Source organism: Apteryx mantelli, chromosome 1 (genome assembly GCF_036417845.1).
Source record: "Apteryx mantelli isolate bAptMan1 chromosome 1, bAptMan1.hap1, whole genome shotgun sequence".
NCBI lineage: Eukaryota > Metazoa > Chordata > Aves > Apterygiformes > Apterygidae > Apteryx > Apteryx mantelli.
Genome location: NC_089978.1, coordinates 156,623,598 through 156,650,678, shown reverse-complemented (window position 1 = coordinate 156,650,678; position 27,081 = coordinate 156,623,598). Strand labels below are relative to the sequence as shown.

Sequence of the window (27,081 nt, the reverse complement as noted above, 5' to 3'; positions counted from 1 at the left end):
CATGTAATTTTTTTCAAACAGCACATACATGCAAAGATTGGGATTATGTTCTACTTCTACTACTGGCCTAAATAAAGATCTTCAGGCAAATAATTTCACTTATCTAAATCTTTTTCAAATGTATTATCTTCCTTTGACAGCTGTGGACGAAGGGAATCCGTATAAAGGAAAAACTACCAGAGGCAAGTAGGGGTAAACATTGCAGAATTCAGATTTTAAAATTATTTTCCAAGCAGATTTTCAGAATCCATGTATTACTTTTTATTACTTAAGACATGCCTTTTTCTTCTAAAAACTTGCAATGGATATTTTCTTACAAAAAATAGACTTCTCTCATTTCAAGAAAAATAAAACGTCTACAAATGAAGAGAGGGCTTTTTTTATCCCAAAATGAGCAGCATAAATAGAAAGACAGGAATTCAAATGTCTTTTTGGATGAAACAACGTTCATTAAAGCCAAGCCAACCAAAACAAGACCCTTGCTGTCTGGTCACTCTAACAACCGAAGCCTTACTTGTTTCCTTTTGCTGCCAGATGAATGTCCCTCTCAAGAGCTTTCTCAAACAGCATGGGGACAGCCAGAGGGAGACGGGCAGCACACAAGCTGGCAGAGATGACCTTGTCAGGTATTTCCTCCCACCCCCTAACGTCCTTCTCTGCTGTTCTTATAGATGCTAATTCAAATATGTAAATTATTAACCATGCTCATCAGGCATCTATTCTACACATTTCTGATAACAGACAAAGTGCTCACACGTTTTATTTACAGTTGTTTTCTTTGCTCAGAATTTGCTAGCTGTCCCTAGAACTAGTTCTTTCATCAACACAGCCTGATGTTTTTGTTTCGGTACATGGTTTATCCTCAAGTCAAGGTAAGACTGAAGTGAGCAGAAAGTGTGTGTGTGGTCATACAAATATATCCTTAGAGATAAACATTTGATCAACTGCCTCTTTCACATATATAATCATCAGCTGCATAGGTGGGTGTCTTACCTGATAGAAGCAATCAGACACATGTGTTTTTGTCTAACCATGGAAACCACTTCACAATAACTAAGATTTTTAGTGAGGAGGGGACAGTGGCTGGCTGCTATTAACTGAAGACAGAGCTACTGCAAACTTGAAACAATTTGTTTTCGTTACAGTTTGTATTTGCCAGAACTTAAATTGCATGCTTATCTATTTTTCCAACATTCACTTTGTTATCCATTGCTTTCCACATCTATATGGAAAATAAATCTAAACACTATCCCCAAAATCCCCCACTGAATAGCACCTTACTGTTAAAGCTTATCCACTTGGTTTCTCCATTTCCTCCCTGAAGTCTTTTTCTTCCAATTAAGCTTCAACTGAAGCCAACACCGCAGCAGTGGAGGAATTATTGTATAGTTTAGAACATTAATCTAAGTCAAAAACAATATTATAACATTGGTGCAAGTGCTTACATCAAAGGATGTTATGAAGTATTCTGAACTACTTCTAAGTCCTAAAATAAGACACATAGACATGGAAATTTAAATGAACATTTTTAAACAAAGAGAGAAGAATTTTCTTCAGAACAAAGAACAAAAACAACCTTCCTTTTTGCCTTTCAACTGTGACCTGAAACTGAACCAAGAACATACTTTGTTGCCAGAAGATCTGGGATCTTGCTAGGTCTTATATTCAATTCAAGAGTAGCGTCTTTGTTTTATTTGGATCCTGTGCAATTCCAAATGTTGTCATTGCTGGTGGTCATTTTTTATCAGTTCGGTTGTTGCTAATTCTGCTGAAATAAAAGCATTTTTGTGAATTATAATGCAAAGATGCTCTAGTATTACTGGTTCATATTGTTACTTTTTTGTCCTTATTTACGAATTCCTTGCACTGTTTTATTTGCATCATGATGATGTATTTATTTCTCAGAGTAAGTGTATTGGTCAAAATGTAGATCATAGGAATTTAGAAGTTGCTGTTCCATAATTCAAAGTATGTGATGCCCAAGCAACAGAGTGTATTTTGTTTACTTTTTTCTCAAGAAGAATATATCATAGACTCTGAAAATAAATAGATGTATTATAATCTGTGGTGCTATTCTTCATCTATAAATAAGGGCTCTGTCTTGTCTCTGAACAAGTAATCTTGCAAGGGGAGGGCAAGAAACATCTCCCACTGTAATTTTTATGCAATATCTAGCATGTTGGGTCCCTAATCTTGTTTGAGGTTTCTCAGAGTCATGATACTTGAAATATCATTAAACTATTCATTCGTAACCGCTCATTTTCTTTAAATGCGCTTTGATATTTCTTGTGAAAGAAAGATAACATGCACAGAACAAAAAAGTGTAGAAATCACATTGACGTTGTCATGATGTTTTTCTACCTTCCTATTAATTTGTGCTCAGAAAGTTTATAGGAAAGTAGACAAGATCATGGAAAGAAGAATAACTTTAATTTAAAGACTCCTCTTAAACGAGGTTTTTGGTTACTGAATCAATTTATAATACACATTTAGGGGTATTTACAGTCCAATACCAAACTGAATTTTTATATGATTTTATCTTGAACTCTATTATCAATTTCTTATCATTAAAAATGTATAAAGACAAAATGCTTCTGTAGTTATCTGTAGCTGCATAAGACATCTGTATAATTAACAGTACAATGCCAGCATACTGTTACAAATTTCAGCCTTGATATTTTTGTTAGTTACTTGGTCTCAGAACTCAGATCCCCTTATTTATATTATAAACCTGAGGGGAAAAAAACAAAACAAAACAAAACACTGCCTTGTTAAAAATGACAAAATAAAACAAAAGACAAGGAATGAAAACAAACAGCACTGCTACAATATCAAATGCCTTACTGAAGAAAAGGACTTTAAAAAAATCACTTATTTTGTGGGGGGAGTTTCCACATTTTCTTCATGCTGCCCAGTGATAATGCAAGTGATGAAATCCCACAGATATCTATTTTGTTCGTTTTAGGGAAGTGAGCCCTTACAAACATGGTGATTGTCAGTTTAAACTATCATTCTGTCTCCATGAGTCCATGAAGTCTCCATTTTTCAGTGTGTCCATGTTTCGATTGCCCCAGGGAAAGGTACAACAGGACTCCTCAGCATATTCCCAGCTTCTAATTCCAGGTGGATGATTTACACTCAGAAACATGATGTTTTACAGCTCTCTAGAAACACCAAGCTTTAACAATATTTATTATAGCAATTTTGGATAGTCTTCTCTACTACATGGTCTTATTCAGCCCCTCTGGGATTCTGCTGAGCTCCTGGTATTAGTACTACTGTGTGTCAATAAGTTCATCGGATGAGTTTTGGCAAACTGAAAAGTAGTATATTAATTTTTTATGTATTTTTATATTGTTTTTTCATGCTGCCAGCCTTAGCCTGGATCATTCTTTCCTGCAGAATAATTTCAAAGAGCTGAGGAAGTGAATTTCCCCAAAGTTTCCCTGAAGACTCAAAGCATGATTCGACACAAATTCAAACAGCAAGCAGAAACAGGGAATTTAAAATGCTCAGTGTCTCTTCTGGCACCCTTCTAACCCTGCTACGACCTACTTGCCCTATGCTGGGCTTCCCTGCAGTTTCCTCCCAGCTCATTAACTAACAACCACGTGGCTAACAACAAAGCATGACCCAAAGGGACAGGACAGCTCTTCTTCAAATATCTTCTCCTCCAGGCTGCCACTACAACCACCTGGGACTCGCAGAGACACCTCCCACCTCCCCAAACAAGGAGTCTGAAATGATACTGAGGTGCCTTACAGAAGGCTGACAGTGGTGCAGGAGACCCCCTTCAGAGGTTTTAGTAGGATACATTCAAAGTACCCTTCCTTTTTTTTCAAAAAATAGAACATAACCTTCGCTTGACAAGGTTTCCTCTTCTATATGAAATTGAAACCACGATAGCACATTTTGAAAAATCACTACTTCTTATATATATGCATTTGTTTTTCAAAACAAAGGCACAACCAAGCCCTTTGAATTGCTTCTGTAGTATCTGAAGTCATTTTCCTTTCTGGAATACTGTATTTATTTCTATTTAAAGACCTTTGTTCTCTCATTGCTTCACATTGTCGTAAGAGCCCTGAAAAAAAAGCCAAAACCCCAAAGTTTACATATTTATGAGGAAAAAACAAACAAACACATATATAAGAAAACACACAGAGACATGCTCTGTTATAAAAAGCCATAGTAAATGGCATTTGAAATAATAATTAAAAAATAACAGTCCAAGAATCCAGGACATCTTTTTTGTTATCAAACAACTGTGCAGGTATCAGAGAGCCCCTTTATCCACTAGCCATCCTCTGTTTTGCAAAATGATGGGTGTTTACAGCCATTCGTCTAAGGAAAGTGCAGAGAAGTAAGGACCTCAGCATGACCAACAACAGAAGAAACAGAAATCTTATTATTCCCACAGATAATCACCTTAGCCTACCCCCTCCCACATCCTTTTGGTTTTGTGTCCGTTACTTGCATCCACATCAGTGCCTGGGAAGCAGGCTGTACCACTGGTATCCTAGAAGGGATGAGAAAATCCCGAGAGTCTTCTCAGTGTTAAAGCATTCATCAAATACAAATACAAAGGCAATTTACTTCTAACGTTTCTCAGATATTTTCATTTGACTTAGCCTTGCTGAAATCAGCCTATTCACCTTCTCATAAGATCAAAAAAGAAAAAAAAAAGGAGAGAGAGAGAGAGATTAAAGAAGAACTTGAAGAATATTCAGTGAAAGGGCATGGAAGGGAGGAGAGAGGGAAGGGGCCTTTACATCTGGGGGATGTGTGTCACCCTCCTCCACCCACCAAAAATAGGAGGTACCCAAAAATAAATGGTATCCTACAAACAAACAGTATGATACCAGCCCACAGCTAAAGTTAATATTGGGCTGCTCAGCCCACCATGTCCCTTAAAAAGAGAATTTGCTTTGAATCACCTCCCTGTGACTGCATCACCATAAGTCAAGATTCTGCGTTAGCAGAAAGATGCGTCTCTATATATCAGGCACTACCAGTGACAAGGGTGGGGAAAGCTATTTATTTATATAGTGCAGTGTTGAATAGAGGTAATTAGTTCTAAGGGGTGACACATCATATCCACCATAGTTTAATTTTAGCACTGCACTGCTGCTACTAGCATACGATAGAAAACATTTGCTACTGTGGAGTTTTAATTAGCAGGCTGGAGTTCACATCAGTGGCATTATTCACTCCCAGCTCCCAGTTTTTGTTTGTTATACCATGCCTCTTGTGAAAACACCACAGTCACCAAGTTTGTGGGTCAGATGTTTTTAATTTTTCCTAACTGCTTTTCACAAACCTCACTGAAATGCTTTATCAAAGGGTGTCAGGAATATTCTGTGAATGATGGATGAACATGTTGAATTACAAATGAGGTTTGAATTTCCCTTTGGTAAGCAATGGGCTAAAAATCTACTAGATGGTGTTTTTATGTCTACCTGGTGCAAGGTAGAATCTGGCTCTGGTGCAAGATTCATATGAAAGACAAGTAACTGCATACAAAATAAAAGGACCAAGCCCTGGAAAATCACAGGACTGAAAGTAAAATCACATCTGGGCCAATACTGATTACAAGGCAGAATATGAGAATGTGAGGTCATACAAGATCTCCAAACCATCACTGATATGAGGACTGTTACATAGCCTCTCATTGAGGAAAATGCTTAGGTTGCACTGTGACTTGTTGCACATTGCAGAGCCTGCTACTGTTTCAGAGGCCTATGACCAGTCCTGTCTGTGCAATAGTTGGAGAAGTTCTCAGTTTAAAAATTTCTAGTTGCTGCCTGCTGGAAGTTGGAGATGGTAGTATCTCAATCTCTGACAGTGTCTTGCATCATTCATTAAATGACAGGCAACCACTCCCATGAGTGGATGACAGATGGTTCCTGTCATATCCAAAGGGATTTCTAATCAGCTTTTCTCCATCAAAAGGATGATAGTTTTACCTTGAATTCTTAAAAGTATGAGGTCAAAAGCAGACAGGAAGAAAACTGGGATTCATGGGCCTCAGACCAATGGAGTGTTATGTTTTGCTTTGCCCCACAGCGTGTGTCAAGCAGGGACACTGATTATGATTTTTCCTTCATCTAATTGTCATAATAGTTTGGTTTGATTTGTTGTTAAAGACCTTAATACTTTATTAAGCTAAATACAGCCTGACTGTTACTCCACTAAAATGAATTGCATTGTCAGTTTGGTCTAGAGTGACTTCACAAAACATGGTCACGCTATGGATTTGGATTAAATAATTTTTATTAGCTTGTTTTCTTGTTTTTTTCAAAGGGAATCAAAAGTCTTGGGATCCGTCTGCTGTTTTCTGTGCTCTGATGTCCTTGTTAGATCCTTATGTAGTAAATGTTCCTTTTGAGGATGTTAATTAAAATAAGCAAGTTGGTGCATTGCCTCAGCTGCTGGAAAAATGACAAAACTCAAACATTTAAGCAGAGACTTCAATTGGATTCTGTTTCAGATTTTCCCCTTGATGGGTGTAACCTTTCCAGTTGTGACTCAGTACCTTTGGATGCTTTGGAAAGGAATGTCAGATGCACCAATATTCCACAGACACCACTTTCTCTCTTTTATAAATGGCTTTTGAAAAGGAAAAATCAAGATGCTGTCTTGGCTCATGCATTAGCCTTTTTTGTGAAACAAACTACTTTGTCTCAGGAGTGAACCTCAAGGACCAGCTTGCTATATAGGTTGGACTGCAATAACCTGTCTTCTCAATGCTGAATCTCTGTGTTTCAGTGTTATGGAAATACGGATCTATTTTGGGATTGCCTGTTTAAAGTACTGGGACAGAGCTATGGAACTTGATTTTAAAGGAACAAAATATAGAAGAAGGACTTCTGAGAGAAGCTTAACACAGAATTACAAAAGGCATTTATCACTGACCTTTTAAAGAAGAATAAAAAACAAAATCACAGACATTGCTAAAAGGAACTAACCTGCCATGGGAAACTTCACACATATTTCTTCAAAGCAAAAAGATACCCTTATTTTATTGCCCCTCTCTGCCTACTGATGGCAGGAGCATACTAGCTTTTTTCTATTTTAATTTCAATATAGTTAGTCTACAAACTGTCAGATAATGATTAATATTTTCAACATTGGTAATATATATGAGGCTTGGGGGTTCTTTTGTGTAGCAATTAATCTTTTTTGTGAGTTGTATAATTGTTAAAATGCACAGAGCAAACAAAATGTCTCAGTCATCAGGAATATGTTACTATAAATTTCAGTGTCTGTGATTAATTCTCTAGAGAGGGAGAGGTCATATGAAAAAAATAAGGACTCAGATTTAGTATCAGATTTAACATTGAATTGTAAACCCCCAAATCCAAGCTCAGCTGCGATTCAAGCTCCAGATCATTAATAAAGAGCTGCTTGTGGTTGGACTGAATCCAACAAAATATGTTTATCTGAAGCATATTTTCTGAAAAGCCATCTAGGCTCAGGCTGAATCTGTGACTGAGCCAGACAGGCTGTCAGTAAGCCCAAGTGACTAGGTTTACAAGCAAAAGAAAAGCCCCATTCCAATAAATGGTTTTCTTTAAGGAAATCATGCTTTCCTTAAATCATACTTTAAAGAAATCTGCTTTCTCTAAGCAGAAAGATGTAATGTTCATTTTTTTTTACTCTACCAAAACTTAATTTGCCAAGTTCCATTCATTTTGCACATCTAATTTGGTGAACTAATAACAAAGTAGCCAGCACAAAATCAGACAGCCCTATAAAGCACACAAATCAGAAGATAATGTGCCCTTTGGTTGATATTAAACAAGGATAATATTCACAAAGAGCACAGAGAATGAACCCCAAGCCATCCAGATGGATCTGCGTGTGCTGCAGTAAAAAGAGATAAAAACAGTATGTTATGCTGTCCCTCTCACCATTGGAGTTAGTCCTACTCTTCTGAATGAAGAAATGAGGCCCATAATCACTTATACACTTAGTAGGAAATAGACATCACAGTGTTAACCTCTGCGGACTATGCTTATCACATTTTGAATACCCAGATTTCATTAGGAGAGAGCAGCATCAAAGGATTGTTTGAATACATTGATTTCTGTCATAAATAACACTCAGCAATCCAATGAAAAAGGATAGCTTATTAAGTAAATGCTTACAGTAAGTGTGAAAAGAGAGAAAAATACCTTCAAATGACTGCACTGATATATTTGCAGCCTATCCATCAAGGAAGGAGGGAGTAATCCTGCAAAAGGCATTTTGTGTTCTTTGACACGTGCCGTAATCATCCCAGGATGTACAAAACACAGAGGGTTTCTAGGGTAACATGGAGGGTAGAGAAATTATGCTAAAAAAAGTGAAAAAAAGAAGGAAAGAAATTTGTCAGCTAAACTTTCTTTGCTATATGTGTGTTTGTGTGTCTTACAATGCTAAGGCTCATATAGTAGTCATGTTATTGATTCAATCTGTGAATATCACACACTCTCGCTCCAGCCACATCCTAAAATACTTGTTTCATTTTGACGCATAACTGTTGCAGACCATAAGTCCCTGCTTTTACTCATTAAAATAACATCACTCACCACCTCTGTGGAATAAACAGGCTGATGCTTTAATTTGTTAAGAGAGGCTTTGATTTACTAAAGCTACATGGCTGGGCTCCTAGTTTCCAATCAGATACTCTGTCTCCAAGTGATAAGAGGGCAGCTGAGGGCAGCGAACCCCAGCCCAAGTGTCAAGAGGATGATGGCTAAGCTTCCTTCAAGCCAATTGATTTGCTGTAGAGTTCAGCTGTTTACTTTTACCCTTACCATAACCCTAAAGACTTTGTGAATTCTTCCTCAGCGTATTGAGTCATTAGAAAATAAAAACTAAGAATCTGTAATGGATAAGGAACGGGACAAAAATAAGACCAAAACTAATACAGGCAGATTTTCATTCCCACCCCTTTAAGGAAACTTTCCAGGTTTCTAACGGCATTGCTAGTACAAATTAATGTACAAATGTACATTACATTTTCCTGATCATAATGAAACAATCAGATGGTGAAATGGACATGCAGTATGAAATCATCATTCAAAGTCTGGGCAAACTCAAAGAACTTCTCAAAGACAATATAAAAATAAGACATCCACATCATACAGTGGTAAAATGAGGGGGAAAAATCAATTAGCGTTATTCATTGGTAGCTTTTCTATTCAAAGCAGCTGCTGTGGACAAACACTTGGACATCAAAGCTCTAAAACACAGAATTCCTGTCACTGCTGTTCAAATGCTACCCTTAATTCACACAATAATAATAATTAAAAAACCCTCTTGCTAAGAACAATGATGCTTTTTTTCTTCTTATTTGAGCTGGATGGCTTGAGAGAAGAAGTAGAGATTAATGGTAGAGAATGCCTTTAACAGGCTCATTCCGGAATGAGGATGCCAGTGTGAAACCGTTCAAATACTGCCAGTTCTCCAGTATCTCTCATATTTCCCCGTGGGCTGTGCTCTCTTCCGTATACTTGGTCCCTGTTCCTGCTCCAACCATCACCTCCCAATCACTAGATCCCAAGCTAGATTTATCATGCAATTTGCAGTACCAGCATTGTCACTTCTATAATGCTTCCCTAGCACTGGTGAGGAAATATGTTCAGGAGATCATTTTCCCCACACCCTGACAGATGGCCAAAGGTTATTACTCTGCTCTGATATATCTCTGATATGAGGTAACAATTTCTAGGCCAGGGCCCCAAATCCACATTTCTTTTGTGCAATCTGTAAGAAACCTTCTGAACAAGGGTTCCACTGTATATGACATTAGTGCAGGTAACACCAGAAGACTCAGATATACAGCAAAAAAGCCAGGACCACAATACTCCAGTCTCACAATTCCTTCCAAACATTTTGTGAAGTGGTTGACTGGGTGACCAGTCAAGCCTCTTTTCTCTTTGGATAGATTAAAGGCAACAGGCAAGGTTGTAGCATAAAGCTGCTCTCAAAACACCCTCATTGCCTCAGTTTGGAAGAAAAGGCATGTAAAGGCATGAAAGCTGCATTACTACAGGTTATGAGACATAGATCTATGCTTTGCCACCAGCTGGAATACAGAGACTAAACATAACCTGAAGTATGCCAGGACAGGAGAGGTATATTTTTACAAGCTATTATTAATGTTCTCCAAAGGAACAAGCAGATTAACAGCACGCTGCTACAGAAAGTCAGAAAGCAACTCCACAGTAAGGACCAGGAGATATGTCAAGCCCTATTCCCCAGATCCCACCACTTCACATGAACATCACTGCTGTGGATGCAGAAATGGGAGTATAACTTGGCACTGTCATCAGTCCTGATGGAGCCGGGCCAGCCTGAGAGGCTAAATGCATGTGAACAGATCAGTAAAGGCAAATCGACCTTGAGAAAACATCTTGTATTTAATCAAACTGACAAATGTAATAACATAAGACTCCTGTGAGAAAAGGTCCAGAGAACTTCTTCCCAATTCATCTTTCCTGGGAAAAAAGAAATAGTTACAAGAAATGTTTTAACAAGAGTATTGAGCATATTGACAAAAGGTGGTATCTGAGCTTGGTTATTACAGCTTTAAAAGACAGCTGTAAATCATTGTTAAAGTATCTTTATATCCTCACTGGTCTGTCATAAAAGGAAAGATTGGAGTCCAAACCTAACTAAATGCATCAGTAGTGCAACTGGAAAAAAAGGAGTCATATTCCTGCTCCAGCAAGTCATGCAACCTGAAAACCAGGGTCCCCAGGCACAGTTTGGGCACTTGAAACTGAAAAAGTTCCACAACACCCAAGGGCTGAAAGGGAGAGGATGGCTATCAACGGATGGAAGCAGCTCATTAATCTCTTGTCTGCAAGAGAAAATATTCATATGAATCTGGTTTATGAATAAAATGTGTATTTTAGGACTAAAATAATCTTGTTGCTCCTTCATAAACAAGCTTTCAAAATTCCTGCAGAAAGCTCCATTTCTCTAAGGATATTTATTTGTCAAGGCATGGTCCTCACCTGAGAGATTTAAAGGACAGCTTTGGTATCCTTGCCTGCAGCAACTGAAAAGCTTTTACAAAACAAAAAAAAAACAAACCTGAACTTGACATTTTATTCTACAGGAAACCCGTAGGGCAGTGATGATTAGATCCATCTTCCATTAGCCACCTCTAAATTGTAATGCTGAATTCTGGATCCACTGGAGTTGGCTGTATATGTTGCAAACCAGCGGCTAGAACAGACCCTAGCTTATTGGAATGATCAACTTAAAAACGGAAGAAATTTGTGCTTTTGTTACTGATCACATTTTCTGCACCCCTTTCAACATCATATGGGACTATTTACTGGTACAGATATCAGATGACATCCCAGTCTTGAGAGTGAAGTGTGTTTCCCTTCAGACTTTATTTTGACATTCTACTGCTTTGGGAATCAGGGGAAATGGAAATGTTTGCTACTTTTGGCTGAGATGGCACCAAAAGCTGAGTGTTCATTTCATAGAGAGCCGCATGGGCTATGTTTTGCAGATGTTACTACTGCAGAATTACTACAGATACTTGCCATCATATGGTTCCCGTTGAGTGTCTACTATCATTGGAGCACATGCCCTGTAAGGAGACGCTAAGGGACTTGAGCTTACTTAGCTGGAAAAGAGAAGGTTTGGGGAGGACTTAGTAACAATCTGCTAGTACATACAAGGAGGTCCCCAAAACAGATGGAGCCAGGTTCTTTACTGAGATGCATGGAGAAGAATGAGAGATAATGGTCATAAATTTGTGCAGGGGTAGGCATGTCTAGATAGAAAGAAGAAAATATTCCTGTGAGGATAATCAAGCCCAAACTGATTGTGGAATCTCTGTCCCTGGAGGTTTACAAGACTTGACTGGACAAACCCATAAGCAATCTGGTCTGATTTCAGTGTTGACCCTGCTTTGAGCAGGAGATTGAACTCAAGGCCCTTTTCATCCTGAATGGTTCTATGATTCTATGAATTATTTGCCTAGATTTTTTTATCTGGTCAGAGGGGCTAAGACAACACTTTTGAAAGGTCAGAGAAGCAGTTTTGTTGGAGAAGTGCATATTAGAGAGTTATTTCCTTGGGGCTGGAACCAGTGTGCAGAATGGTATATTTTTCCTCTTACAATATTTTGATAGTTACTTTGAAGTTCACTGACACATTTACTGGGAGGCTTATGAAACAGAGGGTGTGCTCAACCTTAGGTAACATTAAAATTTTGCTCTGTGTTGTCTGTTTTAGGACTGCAAAATATCATTTGTTTATTACAAAATAGCCAGTTTTGAGATAGTATAAGTTTCTCTAAAGATGGCCTAGTTCAGATTGTAGGAGGACTGTAGCATCAATTCACAGCAGATATTTTGTCTTCCAAGACATTCATTGTTCTTTTGTTCTTGTATGACTAAAAGACCACTCACATAAAGGCTAATGAGAGTCAGGATGGAGGCACCAACTCCGTTTTCATCTCCTTTCTTTTTCTAAGTCATCTATTTGCATCATGCATTTTTGTTCTTCTTTTGGTAGCAAAGATTAGTGAGGCCATGCAGTTTCCAGCATTCCCCTTTGTAGGACTTTGAAGGGGTGATCAACATAGTTCATTTCTCAGAGAGACAACTTTCACAGCTTACTGTGATTCCCATCGTGTCCTATGTTTATAATTGTTATCCAGGGGAGGGGATATACATTTGATCATGAATACTACAGAGTAGTACACCTGTAACTCCAACATTTCCCATTTGAATAAATGGATCATTTAGCCTGATCAATGACCAAATGGGAAGGTCAGGTTAAGTATCTGGGGAGAACAGATGAAACAGAAAAGAGAGATATCATTCTGACCACAATTAATGCAGTGTTTAAGTACTGCCTTTGCTACATCATTTTCTAGGCCATGTGATTTATTAAGTTCTCCATTTTGATATTCAGGAGGACAAACAGTTTTTAATGGTGCTTTCAAGTGTAATTGGTTCTCTGATTATACTGCTTTATTCTTGGGTCAGATTTCCAAGTCAAAATGATGCCCAGACTTTTCCATCCTGAATTACTACATCTTTTCTCTCCCCTATTTCCTGTAAATATTTTCCAGGTGTGCCAGAGGGAATTGTTATCTATGACACTGTCAGTTTTTGTTGTGCTTTATAACCTCTATGCATTTTTATTCTGCTGGGAATATTGACTTGAAATGCTACAGTATCATAGAAAGCTGCATTTAAAGTTAATGCCACATCTGGCTGTGTTTTAAGTAACAGAAGTCTCTCTTTTTTTTTTTTTCTTAAAGCATACAGCTATATTTTTACCAAACAGCATTCTTCCTTTACTTTTCCTGCCTGATATGCAATCCTGTTTTCCTAATAGCAGAGTTAGGCACCCCTTTGCTTCTCTGGGGAGTCTTCTTGGGAAGTCTTTCCTGACACTAGAATTACCATTTTCTGTTTAGCATCAAATTCGTTCAGAGACATATTGATAAGGGTTTTTGCAACAGCGATTTTTCAAGGATTTCTTCCCTGTCATTGTAGCCTCATCACCACCTGCACATCTTGAATACTTGTTACAGTGGCATTAGTTTCAGGTAAGATCAGTAAGAGCAGATCAGACACGAATGACTGGAATTTGTCTATTACTATACATGCTTCACTAAGATCTAATTCCATTAAGACTCTTAATGTGATTTACAGAGTCCAAAGGCTATGTCCACTGTACTAAAAGTGAAATAGGTACTGATAGCCCGGTAGAGGACAAGGTGGTATGGAGCTCCTTTATTGCTTCCTTCATGGATAAGATTGTAGACACGATTTCTTACAGATGCTATGCAGTTTGTTTCATTCATTCAAAGGACACTGCCAAAGGTTATGTGCATCCTTTTTTACTTCGTATGCCTGATTTCTTTGGTGAGGATGAAACTCAGCCTTCTATGAACACCTCTATTCGTCTCTTCATGTACAAGAAATTCTTCCCAGTGCTCAAATATTCCTGATATCTAACTGAAAATTGAAGTGGTGTCCCTGCTTCCTTATGTGTACTGCATTTATACTTTTTTGCTAAACAGAATATGATCTCAGTAAACTTATGAATCCTTGTTCTTTACTTTGATTTCAAGGATAGCACAACTTCCCAAGCTGATTCTCACTGGATTTCATTTTGTGATTGGAAGCTTCCTCTAAGAACTTACACAAAGTAAGAATGTGACCTACTAACATTTAAAGAGTCAGTTCCCCAGAAGCTGAAAGAGTCATCAGAGAAATGGCACGTGACTCTTGTAGAGGAAGGGCCTGTTCATATTAGCAAACTGCTGGAAAGAATTTTGGAAGAAAAATGCCCTACTTGATAGGAAAGTATTATAGATACAGCTGTCCAGGAAATACATGTACTTGAGAGAGATCAAATAATGGCGCATACAAGATAAGCAGTCACCCATCAGATAGATAATGTCATTTAAGAAGGAAGCAGACACAGGCCAACAGAGAACCTACAAAAGATACAGAACTTAAGACACAAATCGACCAACAGCACAGATCCAGGGTACAGATACGGCACTCTATAACCATAGATAGCTACCAGGGCAAAGACGGTTGTCAAGGATATCCATTTAGAGACACACTCCATACTCAGGACTCAGACTGTTGAGAAAGAATGTGTATAAAGGACTGGAGCAGGTTTTCATTTCTACTGCTCCCAAACTTAGAAAAATAAATAGGAAGAAAACCATTAAAAAAGAAGCAGGGATTCATCATTCCAGTGAGGAGGATTAAAACCTTTTGTTTCTTAATGAACCCATAGCAGGAGATTTGATGTTGGTATGTACTGCACAGCCAGTTGCAACCTAGAGACTTATTTGAGGTACAGATGAGCAAACATAACAGCACGTTGCACTGTTTAACAGCTGCTCATCCTCTGGGCAGATGTGGCAAAAGTAGCACAGCCTGAAACATCTTCTCAGTTATTTCCTTTTATTTTAGCACTGTGATATACTTCCCTTTTCATTTTAATCAAAGAGACTGTGATCAGCAAGAGAATGCTTTCATCTCAGCCATTGATCGCGTCACAAAATAGGTAGGATTTTTCAAGCCCCTTATTAACATCACTTAGGATTCCCCTTCTGCCCCTCAAACACATGGCATGGAAAGAAATAACTTATCTTAAAACTATAAAACATATTAATATTCTAGGATTACATCACTGTTTGTACCTCTTTAACAGTTGTTAGGGCATTATACTGACTCTTCGTGGACTACTCTGACAGCAGTATCACCTTATAACTGAGCTGAAGGTACATCAAGTGACCCTGACAGTAGGCTATGCTGTCGTGAAGGTAACGTGAGAATTTTATTGCCCCAAATGATAAAACGTTTATGAAAGCGTTCTTCGTTGAAACATGATAAAGACTTAGGGGCATCCAAGAAACATATTCCTTTAAGTCAAAGGTTTTCATATCCAGGTCAACTAGTTCAGGGAAAAAAAAAAATTCTCAGATAACTTTGGGTTTGTATGCTTGCTTTTACTAGACCCTTTAAAACTCATGATAGAGTGATGAGAGTTGAAGTTCAATAATCTGATGCTTGATGAATGAAGACACTGAAATTGAAGGACCACAGGTCAAAAGAAAACATGGAAATGAGTTATCAATCAGCAACATGAGAGCATTAGATAAAGGCAACAGTAACCTAAAAGGGGGAAGAGGGGGCAGAGGCCTAGCTGCAAGCATCACAATGCTGTGTCAGACACAAGTGACTATTTTCTTTTCTTGAGAGATCTCTTGCCAGAGAGGTAGACAATGCTATTGACCAGTTTTAGCACAAAACAAGAAATAAATATCTTATAAAAATCAGAATTGCCCTCCAAAAATAAGTTTGGGCTGCTCCCCAAAATAAATTTGAAAACTAGTAATTTATTAGGGTATTATGGATGCAAAGATAGGAATTTTCAAAGGGAGCTCTAGCTATAGATGTGGAAGCTCTAACTACGCTTTCACACTGAAGAGCTCCTAGAACATTCCAGGACACCTTTTTCATAATTCTCACAACATGGGACAATTTCTGTTCCTGTAACGAAATGCATCTATTTTTTGTTTAAGATGCTTCTCTGTCCTTTATTCCCAGAAAACCTTTCCTCTTCTTACCAGTCCCAACTCTGGGTACTATTAATTCATTTCTAGCAGACAACTACTCTGTGAATTTCCTCTAAAGCATGGCTAGTTTGCCTTTAGAATGATTAGGCTCCACCCAGAATTAGGTTCTTACATTGGCTTTTAAGATTTTTGGATTACCAGAAAGAAATAACCTAGACAGCATCCTCTACAAATGACAAAGTCTGACTGCTGAATAAATCTGCCGAGTGCTCAGCACTTTGTCCTGACCTTTTCAGTCTTCTGTTACAGAGAAAAACATTTCCTTTTAAATAGGAATTAGAGTTGCTCATCCACTTCCTTTCCTTCCAAAAATCCTGCTGTATAAAGCATCTTGAAAGAAAAAGCTAGCAGGCAGGAACTTCTGCCCTTTCACTTTCGTATCATGTGGAGTAATTATTTAGTTAATGACACCTGCCCCAGGCTTCAGTGATTGAGGCCTGAACCTGTGGTGATTGATCAACTCCGTATGGAGACAGGTGTAAGCAGGAATGGCTCTACCCTTTCCCAGCTGGTTCTTAAAGTGGGATTGCACATCTACAGTTTAAACTAATAGTAGTGAGAGCAGCAACTATTTCTGATAACTGAACAAAGGCTCTGACTCTTCTTGAGTCCTAGAAATTATGTCCCACTCCTTTAGCCCTAAGAGGACACTATAGTGATACTGACAGCTTCTGATGTGGGGGACTCAGAAGTAATCGCACATTCCCAGATTTGGGTCCATACCCTGACTCCATCCTGACCCCACACTGGGGAAACATTTTGCTGTGCATAAGCCATTTCTCCCTTGCACCTCATACCTTGATTTCCACAGGAGGCATCAGAAAGGAAGCACAATGTCCTCCAGCCACATTTCTGACCAGAGGACCAGGACATGCTGTAGTACAATTGCTGAGTAATCTAGACATAGCTGTTATCTGGTGCTCTGAGAAGAGATATATCTCAGCCAAATTGCTAAATTTAAACTTTGTACTGGGTAGAAACTTCTTACTCCAAACCTGTTTTGTGGCTGCTTTAACCTTCATTGGGGTTTGGACTACACTGCTGAAGCAAAACCCCATCAGTGTTATAGTACTCAAAATTCAGACAATTTTTTGTAGTTTAGGTCCATCTTATAGCTTTATGTAATAAGCCGAACAGAGACTGCGGCCATTGTCCATATTAACAGTTGTCAGCATAAGCTGGATAGTCTACTGGATAGGAAAGCTGATTCAGGGTATAAGACAGTAACCTAAACCAAAGAATACCTGGACCTTAGAAACAGCATTAATCTATGACACTGTGGAAAGGTCCTATTCTAACCTGTGCTTCCAGTTTCCATCTGTGAAATGCTGCTAATGCTTTCCTCCTTCAGAGTCTGTGAGTTTATTAGCTGTTAAGGATTGTCATCAAAGTGGTAAAGTGCTAAAAGAAACATGGAGACATAAAAATATGGCCTGTTGAAGAGCACAAAAAGTCAAACCTTTTCCTGTGTGCTCAGTTGCAAACAACAAGAATGCAGTCATTGCCTTGGGGAAGACACAATTCCCAGTGCTTCTTTCCCAGGTATTAAGATAAAATGCACAGTTTTTTCTTCCTACAGAAGGTATCAGGGGAAGACAATTTCTCCTTTTTTTCTAACAGTCCCTGTATTCATGTTTTCCTAGTCCTCCCATTTAAAAGTCCTCTGTTCACTTGTGCTATCTTCTGCCCAAAGAGGCATCATCCTTTATCATACTATCAGCCTTACTGGCTTAAGGAACAAAGTATCTGGCCAGTTCCTCAGTAAAATATAATTGCATGACTGCAAGGAGGCAAGTTCTTAGCCACACTGCCACTTTGCTTGCCTAGTATTTCGAGGAGTAGCACAGTCAGATATGCACTTTATTGCCTTCAATCCAGGTAGAGACACCTTAGCAGCAGCTCAGACTGGCACACTAGACAAAACCAGAGTTCCTGATGATAGTTGATTGCTTCCAATGAGACATAGACTCTGTGCTGAGACTAGCAGGAGGTGGTCCACATGCATGCAGAGCTCATTGTAAGAGCCTGTGACAAGGTAGAGAGAGTCTTGAACCCATGGCGCAGAAGGAACAGCAGCTTCACCACTAGGCCTTGCCAAACAACCAGCCAGAGAACTGACATGATTAGTTTTTTGCATTATCCTTCTATAGCCGCCCACAGGAACAGAAGGAGAAGCTTATTTCCCTATAGCCTAAGTCTAGAAAAGCACTGTTATACTTGTAACTACCAAGTCAATTCAACAAGCACGTATGGAGCTCCCTTCTTGTACAGCACACCTGAGTCCCAAATATCTGCCAAGCAGCATGGTAGGTGCCTTTTGCTGTGTATGCTAGCGTTGTGAGATCTGTAGCACTGATGGCCAACATATGGATTGAACAGACATTATATTTTATGAGAGAAGAAAAAATAAAAAGAACTGGGATTTAATTCCCAGCCTCTGAAATTGTTCCTTGTTAGGCAATCTGAGTTGACAGACTTGAGATATATTCACAAACGCAAATGCACACAAAATCCACCTGATGTAGGAATAAAAAAGAAAGATTGGGTAAAAAATTTATGGAATCTTTATCTTAAGAAGAGCAGATTCTTTGATTTGATTCAAATTCTTTGATTTAAAAGAATAAAAAGTTCTTGTCCTTCCTATGAATTTCAGCTATTAGAATGGAGGGGCTGGAGAAAACTTTTTTATTCAGTGTTTATCCTGGCCTGCTCCAAATCCCACTGAAGTTGATGGGACTCTTTCCATTGCCTTTGAGGAGCATGGAATCTGACTTTGATCATTGTGCTTCCCTAAATCAAGCTCTTTTTGAATCTCTGTATTGATAGTCAGAATGCACAAGTGTTGGTTGCTGAAATCTGTGTAACACTTTCTGTTTGTCCCTGAGAGAGTTTTCAAAATTATTAAATAGCTTCATAGAGGACTGCAGAAATGTCACTGATATTTTTAGGAAGATAAATGCTGCCTAAGGGATCCCTCTTAAAATCCTCCCATGCAGATCTCCTCAGGGCTGGCATAGCCAGTTTGCTGTTTAATCACTAACGAGATGCAAGGTGCCTAAAGCTTCTGGTAAAAAACACAAAGTTTCAAACTGAAGTAGACCCAGGCAGTCTGCATGGTTGTGTGTGGTCAGAGACTAGACCCTGTGCTTCTTTAATCTCCGTCAGAGTTGAGGTAGGCTCCAACATTCCCATTAGAATTTCAAAGTAATGCCAAATGCAGTAACTTAATTCAAGGAGTAATAAACACTGTGAATTGTGCATTAGCATTCAATGCAAGCTGCTTAGAACAGATTTACCAGCCAAATCCGGTTAATTTGTTTTAGCTGATGTCTGCTTAAAGTGGCCAGAAAGAAAGAAGCAAATGTATGTTCAAAAAGCAGGAGAAATACCATGGAAAGTATCCAGAAAAAAAAATTCCAGTAAGGCTTAACCAGCAACACAATCTGCAGACTCAGATGATTTGCTTTGGAAACTAGAATCATCTGGATTTTCCAGTGATGCTGTATGTGTGCTGCATTCTAACTAGAACTTGCTGTGGTTGTATTTAAACACCACAGGAAGCCAACACCACCTGTGTTTTCTAATGAGTGCATTTGCGCCGTATGTGGCACAGTTATTGCTGGTTTTCAGCAATCTCAGAAGTTTACAGAAAGCCTCTGGAGATTTTGGAGGAGGATGAGTGAACTGCTTAGCCACTCATTTCTCAGAAAGAGAGTTCAGATCTCATGGAAGGGTCACAGTGGCAGGCAACAATAAGGTCCCATCTAGATCCATAGCGATAGGCAAATGCCCATCAGAGAACTGGGTCATTACATCCTATTTGCTCAAGGAGGATTTGCTCTTGGTAAATCTGTGTTGACTGCTCTTGATTACCTTCTTGCTATTCATGTTTGGAAATGGATGTCAAGAGAATGTGCTCCATGATTTCTCCAGGGACTAAGGTGAGGCTGACTGACTTCATAGCTCCTAATTTATTTTCCAATTTAAATGAAAAGCTGCAATTGAACAACAACAAAAAAAAACATTCTAAGTTCGTCCTAGAGGGCTAAGACATAACAAGCCTAACTTCTAGCTTCTGGTCCCAGGAGTTTTTGAAATATAATCAGTCAAACCATATCAGCCTCCACTGGACTTCCAAACCTCTTGAACCATTTAAGGTTCATAGGCAGACCACATATTTCATTTGCCTCACACTGTTTTTAAGCTGGCAATCTCTGTAGTCTTCAGTTCCATCACTTTAATCAGTCCAACCTTATAAATGGTATTTTCAGTGATGATATCACATCTTTGGCCGCTACTGATGGTCTCAGGATGAAGAGTGGTTTGGAAATCCCCTTTCTTTATCTATTTATTTAGCCTCTTTAGAAGTAATGGAGATAAAAATTTCTAATAGGTGTATTAAATAATTATTAATTGTGTATTAATTATTACATATCAGTTACATATTAATTATGTATTATTTAATACACCAAACAGTCCACTCAAGGCATAGCCATTTCCTTTCCTTTTTTCCTCTTTACCTTCTCTACTGATGCTACACTGGAAAACCGGAGTATGTGTCATTTTCAGTTGATACTTTTCAAATTTTGGTAATGCAATAAAATTTTCTGACCATCCACTTAGACAGGCAAATCACAGAGAATAACCTATAATAGAATTAAAGTTCAATAAGAATGTAGGTTTGACCTTCTTGAAATAAGAATAAAAAAAGAAAAAAAGAAAAAATATCTACCAATAAAAAGCCCGTTTATGGTAAAATCCTGACTGATTAGAAATATCATTGTTGTTCTTTAATATATATATAACAGACATCTTCCTATTGGTTAGGTGTCAACATTTAATGTATTTGGGTCAAAAAAACCCAATACAAACAAACAATAAAAAAAAGTTTGTAGGTATCACTCTATTTTACATGGCTGAAAACAAGTCCAAAGAAAAAGTATAGCATGTATTGCAAACAAATATTATTATACAGACAGTATTTATTTTTATACACCTAATCCAAAAGTTAGCCTTATAGAAATCCTTTACCACTTAGACCTGATCTTAAAGTCTGGATCCTGGAAAAAATATATGTTTTGTTCACACAGTTTCTAAAAGTATTTTAAAGATACAGTATGAAACCAAATTTTCAGTATTCATGTAACATGTTTTTGTGTGTTGCATCAGGTGGTGGCTTTAGATCACAATACACATTTGTCATAAGGGCTTTATCTTAATCCAGTTAAACTGGTGGTAATCTGTCACTGAGGACATGGCTAGAAAGAATAGTCTAAGTATTCTCAAAATACACATGTACATATCTGTATTGGTATATCTATATATATTCTAGTACTGCAATGGTAATACATATATTAACATCTTACTAATATATACCTTCCTTTTTTTGTGGCATGCAACTGTTATAAACTCTGTACAATCTCATCTTCTTCTTCTTCAAGGAGTCCAAATAACCTGACTTGAAAGGGGAAAAGCACTGTAGTCCATAACTCTTTTCCGGGCACACTTTTCCATTTTGTCTAAACATAGTATCTGAAAATCAAAGCAGCCCTGTGAGTGATTCCAAGAAGCATGTCCAAAGATCATGTTCAAGGTCCAGATCACTGGAACTGAAAGGGACAAGTAATGTATTTCAAAGAAGCACAAGAATCCAACCAGTCAGAGTTCACTGCAAAGCTTGCCCAAGTTATGAAACATTTGTCCCTGTAAAGCATATGGGCACTCTTCCTGTCTTTAATACAGCTTGTCCTGTGCTTCAGGGGAACAAAAGGACATGAAATTGATGGATCTGTCTAGCTGAGATCTCTTTGTCCTAGATAGGACCAAGTAAGAATTACTTTCGTAACTACTTCTTTGCTTTTCACTACCTCTCCAGCCTGTCAGACCAGCACTGGGGGGAAAGACCAGGTCACTATTACACACTATTACAGAAAGCTTCCCTGGTTATTTAGGGCTGTAGCCAGACAGCACACAGACAGGAAGCTGGACTAGGTTCCCGAACTGGGAAGCTGCTAAAGGATCTTCTGTTTCCTTTCTACTGTCATCCGAGTCCTGTGCCTGCAAGGAGAATCCAGAAATCTGCACCCCTGACAGTCAAGTGGACAAAAATTAAGGTAGAAAGAGCTTTGTCCTAGAACTGAAATTGCAATATTTTGTGTTCTGGTGACCAGGGAAGAAACAGCAGCAGTAGTGACAAGTCATATCATGCAAATAGATTCAAAAGCAATTTTCAGTGGAAGAAGAAGGAAGGGGGGAAGGGATTATTAGCAGAGATTAATCACAAATAAATGTTATGCTGCCACTGATTTGGGTTCCAAACTGTATTTATATATGTGTATGTGATAAACAAATCTTAAGCTGAAAACTGTAATGTGATTTCTCAGAACATCCTTTGATGTTAGATACAAGCTGAAAAATAATCACTTGTAAATCCATGTCACCAAGTTTATCAAAAATGTGCACTGAAATAAGAAGACTCAGAGTTAAAAATAAGAATCATAAAAGAGAAACAAGCAAAAAAAAAAGGAGGTTGTTTCTCCACCCCTCTTTGCCCCCTATCTTCAATTATTCACAAAAGTTTTCCTCATATTGATGCCATCTTCAGCATTTAATAGTGGGGAAGTATCAAACTAAGTTTGAACAAAGAGAAAAAAATCAGTCTTTTTATTGCTTTTTCATACTCAGTAAATAATCGGCATGAAGAAAAGGCAATCAAGAAAGTTGTTACCAAAAGAAAAAAATAACAAGATGAAATACCATGTTACCTGTTTTCACTCCTGCAGTTGTATTTTTCCCAAAGCTCTGTCCTTTTGAATTTGTGTTGTACCATGAGTGAGTGGGTTCACTAGACCTATTACCCTAAGGCAGGCCTCTTAGTGATTTTTTGTTAACTTCATGAAACTTACAGATAATGTGCTGTTTGCTAATCCTGCAGGCATTCTAAACCAATATCTTCCCTTCAGATATGTGAGTAATAAGAATAAACAGGCATTGCAGATCATTCTTATACCATGGCAATTTATGGAAGCGCCAATGGGTGCAGGTCTGTGCCAGCATGTGCGTATGTATATTTCTTGGGTTTTGCATTCTCTGAGTTCTAGGCTGGACACAAGGCTCAGTGATGCCAGGAGAAAATTCCTTATAAATAAGCCATGAATCTTTGTGTGTGTGTGTGTGTGTGTGCACTGATAGAAAGAACTTGTTTAAAGACAAAAGCTCAAATCCCTTTAGTGACAAATCCCAACATGTCTGAACTATGATCTTAACTATGACATGCCACCACCTGGGAAAGAAGGGTAGCTCATTTGCCATGATATTTCATTTCTCTGTTAAGGACACTGGGACACTTCAGCAATTTAAATAGCTATATGTCTGGGTATAGAGATATTCATAACAATGCACACTGTAACTGATTGTAACATACACGTGAACCAAAAACAGAGGAATCACTAAAGACGAGAATTAGCCACTGCATTAGAGAACACATATCAAATAGAAAATACAGATAATGTAGGTTTTGCAAATCCATTTTAAGTCTGTAGGAAAACAAACAAGCATGAAGTTAGCTAATAGTAAGTATTTACATATACATGCCGCGGTGCTGAAACGTGTGCCTCTTGGCATCAAAACTGGCTGGTACTTTTTTTTTTTTAACATGCAGGTTTCAACTTGAGGTCTAAAACTTCACATTCCTTTCGAACAAATATGAAACACAAGGACAGACAAACTTTGCCATTGGCAGGGGAGGAGATAAACTTCAGAGTATGAACTGCATGTAACTGGCAGGACAGCGTCTTTCTGAATCAGTAGGCAATCTGAAACAGTGAATTTTGAGAGAGGTGGCATTTACCATTGTGCCAAATTGTCAAAACTGGACAGTGGTGTGGGGTAATTGAACTGTGAGTGACCCAAACAGAAATACTTTAGAGGCACTTCATTTTAATTCTGCCCTTCAAAACTCCTTTTTGTTCAACAATCAGAAAAATAAGGGCCCCAGATCACTAATGAGTTTTTGGAAACTTGGCCTCAGAGGCATGAGGAGGGCAATTTAAATGTCAGCATGGCTAAGTATTACACTATCCAAGAAAGGAAGATGTTCAGCCGCTGAAGACTTGCCCAGCCTTATTTTGGTGTTGGGCTATGGTATCACATTTATTTTTTATAGATCATTGACTTGCCTGCAGATGACTTACTTTCCCTTTACTCAGAAAATTAAAAGGCTCCACAAATTAACTGTCACTTCTGACTTGACTGTTTCCTCTTATATTTAGCAAATACTGTTTTGTTGTCAGTGTTTGATGCACAGCCAGCATGCTGAAACAGCTCCGATTTTGCAGATACACTCCATTATCAACTTTTTGCATGCCAGTGGTTTTCATTTGCTGTCCTTCCTTGACTACATATAGGCAATGCTGGTGATAAAGCAATCCATCATGGATTAGATACCTCAAGAAGTTCATAATTGTCACTATAAACTGTTCTGAATGCATCATGCATTTTTATCGCCTGCCACTTCCAAGTCGTTATTGTACCACAGGCAATTTTCAGTCTAACTGGCTTCCTTATAGTTGTTCTACACTGGCTTTCCTTTTAATTATGACAGTCAGAGATGGGAAAGCAGTAGGTTAAAATACTTTCAGTTGAAATTAAGTTTCTCTAACTGTAGCATTTAAACTATTAAATAAACAAAATCGTTTGAACACAGTTGTAATAAAAATGAGCCTCTCAGAATTAGTCATAACTAGAATTTGGCAAGCAGTTCGTGCTAACAACGTACAATTAGCTGCTGGGATTTAACAACAGGTTTTTGTGAGAATTATTACTGAATTTGTTGTCTTTCTGATTAATGCTATTAACTTTTTTGATTGCATGTCCATGTTGATTCATTTCTTCAGATTCTGTTATCTTTCAACCTGTGAACTAGAGAGAAAAAAAAGAATTATTGGTCTTTTAATATTACCACTTCAGAGCTTGAATGTGAAATTACCACAAGCTTTGAGTAATAAATAGAACATGACTGTGCTGCCCTATGATGTCAGATGAAGGACTCCAATAAAATCTGATGATAAAATTCAGTTTCTGACTTCCCATCTACCCTGAACATAATGATGTAGACATCCCTACAGTTTGGTGCTGATTACATTCATTCAGGCATGAAGTTGGTTGCTTTGGCTGTTTCCAAGGTGTAGCTTTCATAGGGTTGGTGATGAAGAGTGCTGAGGGTTTGCAAAAAAGATGAAGCTGTCCCATTGCCTGTGATCAGGATGAAGGAAGTTCACAGAAAAATCTTTTTCCCCTCCAGCTTCCCAGCATGGACATCACGACTCAGACCTCCGTAAATATGAAGACCAACTCATCCAGTAATAGCTAATGATCTTATTATTGCACATTTTGTTGGGAATTTAAGGAGAACCTCTATGGCATCAGCAGCAATCTACCGAGAATCTGGCTCAGGCAACTTCCTAAGTCACGTCAGCAATTGGTATTTAACCTTATCTCTAAATATATCTATTCCAGCCATCTTCTTGCCACACACCAATAAGCGATTAGAAAATCTACATACTGATAAAAGCATTAATTTGAAATTATCAGCAAAAAAAAAGACAATGCGTTTGGTTTTCTGGCAATCAATCAGCTTTATTGCTTTGCATGTCTCCTCAGTGGACTGCTTCTAATTTCAACTGAATGCTTCAGCTAATCAATCCCACTATTTGCTTTTTTGCTTCATGTATCACAAAGCAGTAGAGATCATTTATTATACATTAAAGGGATGTGTGGTAGCTCTTGGTGTCTCTAGTGACCTGAATAGGTAAAAAGGGAAAATAGTCCTATTTCCACTCTTGCCTTGGAAGCCACTGGATTACTGCAGGGAGACCTTTGTAACCCTCTGGAAGCAACAGGCCAAGCAGTGTGAAGTGGCCTAACCAAATACTGAGGCTGGTTGCTGCATCCTGGTTCTGTCTGGGTAGTCTGTTTGGACAGCAATGAAAGGGGAAAAAACAATCCATAAATCCCCCCAAAAACTGAGTTATCGTAGAAGTGCTCCAGGTTGTGTTTATGGAGAAAACAGATGATAGACACCATTTTATTACCAGAAAGGAAGCTGAGATTAAAAATTAGGGATCTCTAGGGGAAACACTACTTCTCACAACCTATCCCACAGAAAGCAAAAGTTCTCTTTTCTTCCTGGTCACAAACCCAACCAACAATGGATAAGAGAGACATATGATGAGAGACTACCCTGGGCTGCAGCAAGTGCATTCAAGTGTCCCCAGCCCCCTTGAGGAGCAGTAGTATCCATGATCTATAAATTTCCCAGTTAGCACTGTGTGCCTTGGGGTAGGATGAGAAGAAACATAGCACAAAGATGTCAGTGCCACACTGTGTGTCCTCCCTTCAGTGTCCAGCAGAGACCCCTCGTGGGCATGTCTGTAATCGGGCAGCCCCTCTCAGCCCTCCAGAAGTGTGTAAATTTCCCACAGCACCATCTCCTTTGACATGTCCCTCTTGGTAGCCCAGCATCTGCACACTGCCTGCTTACCTGGGTTACAAGGAGGTCTGCCAAAAGGAGCCCAAGTTTGTCATCTTCAGTTCCCACCTATGGAAAGTCTCTCATGCTGCATTCAGAGCCCACTCTCTGACCTCGTTGTCCTGCTCAGGGGTACTGACACAGAGAGAGGATCCCATCACTACTAGAATAGAAAGCAGGTCCATTTTGGTACTGATGACATAGACGTGGACTTGACTTTACCACGTATCAACTGGGCTCTGTATGATTATACGGAGTATCTGAAGCTTAGTCTGTACAGCTCCTTTTGACTCCAGTAGGATATTGTCTGCAAAAAGCTCAATATGGACTAACCAAGAAACTCCAAATTTGTTCCACACTGTGTATTTGTTCACAAATATACTGCATCAACACATAGACCCATGGAGGCTGTGAAGCACAG

General features: G+C 38.5%; 1 long non-coding RNA gene across 1 annotated transcript; it reads right to left on the bottom strand.

The window, feature by feature from the left end:
• Window positions 1-1,683: 1,683 nt before the first annotated feature.
• Window positions 1,684-26,814, bottom strand: LOC136993623 (uncharacterized). Its single transcript, XR_010886014.1, has 3 exons — window positions 26,673-26,814; window positions 24,989-25,051; window positions 1,684-1,765 (listed from the first exon to the last, which is right to left on the bottom strand). It is a non-coding gene; the product is annotated as an uncharacterized lncRNA (long non-coding RNA).
• Window positions 26,815-27,081: the final 267 nt, after the last annotated feature.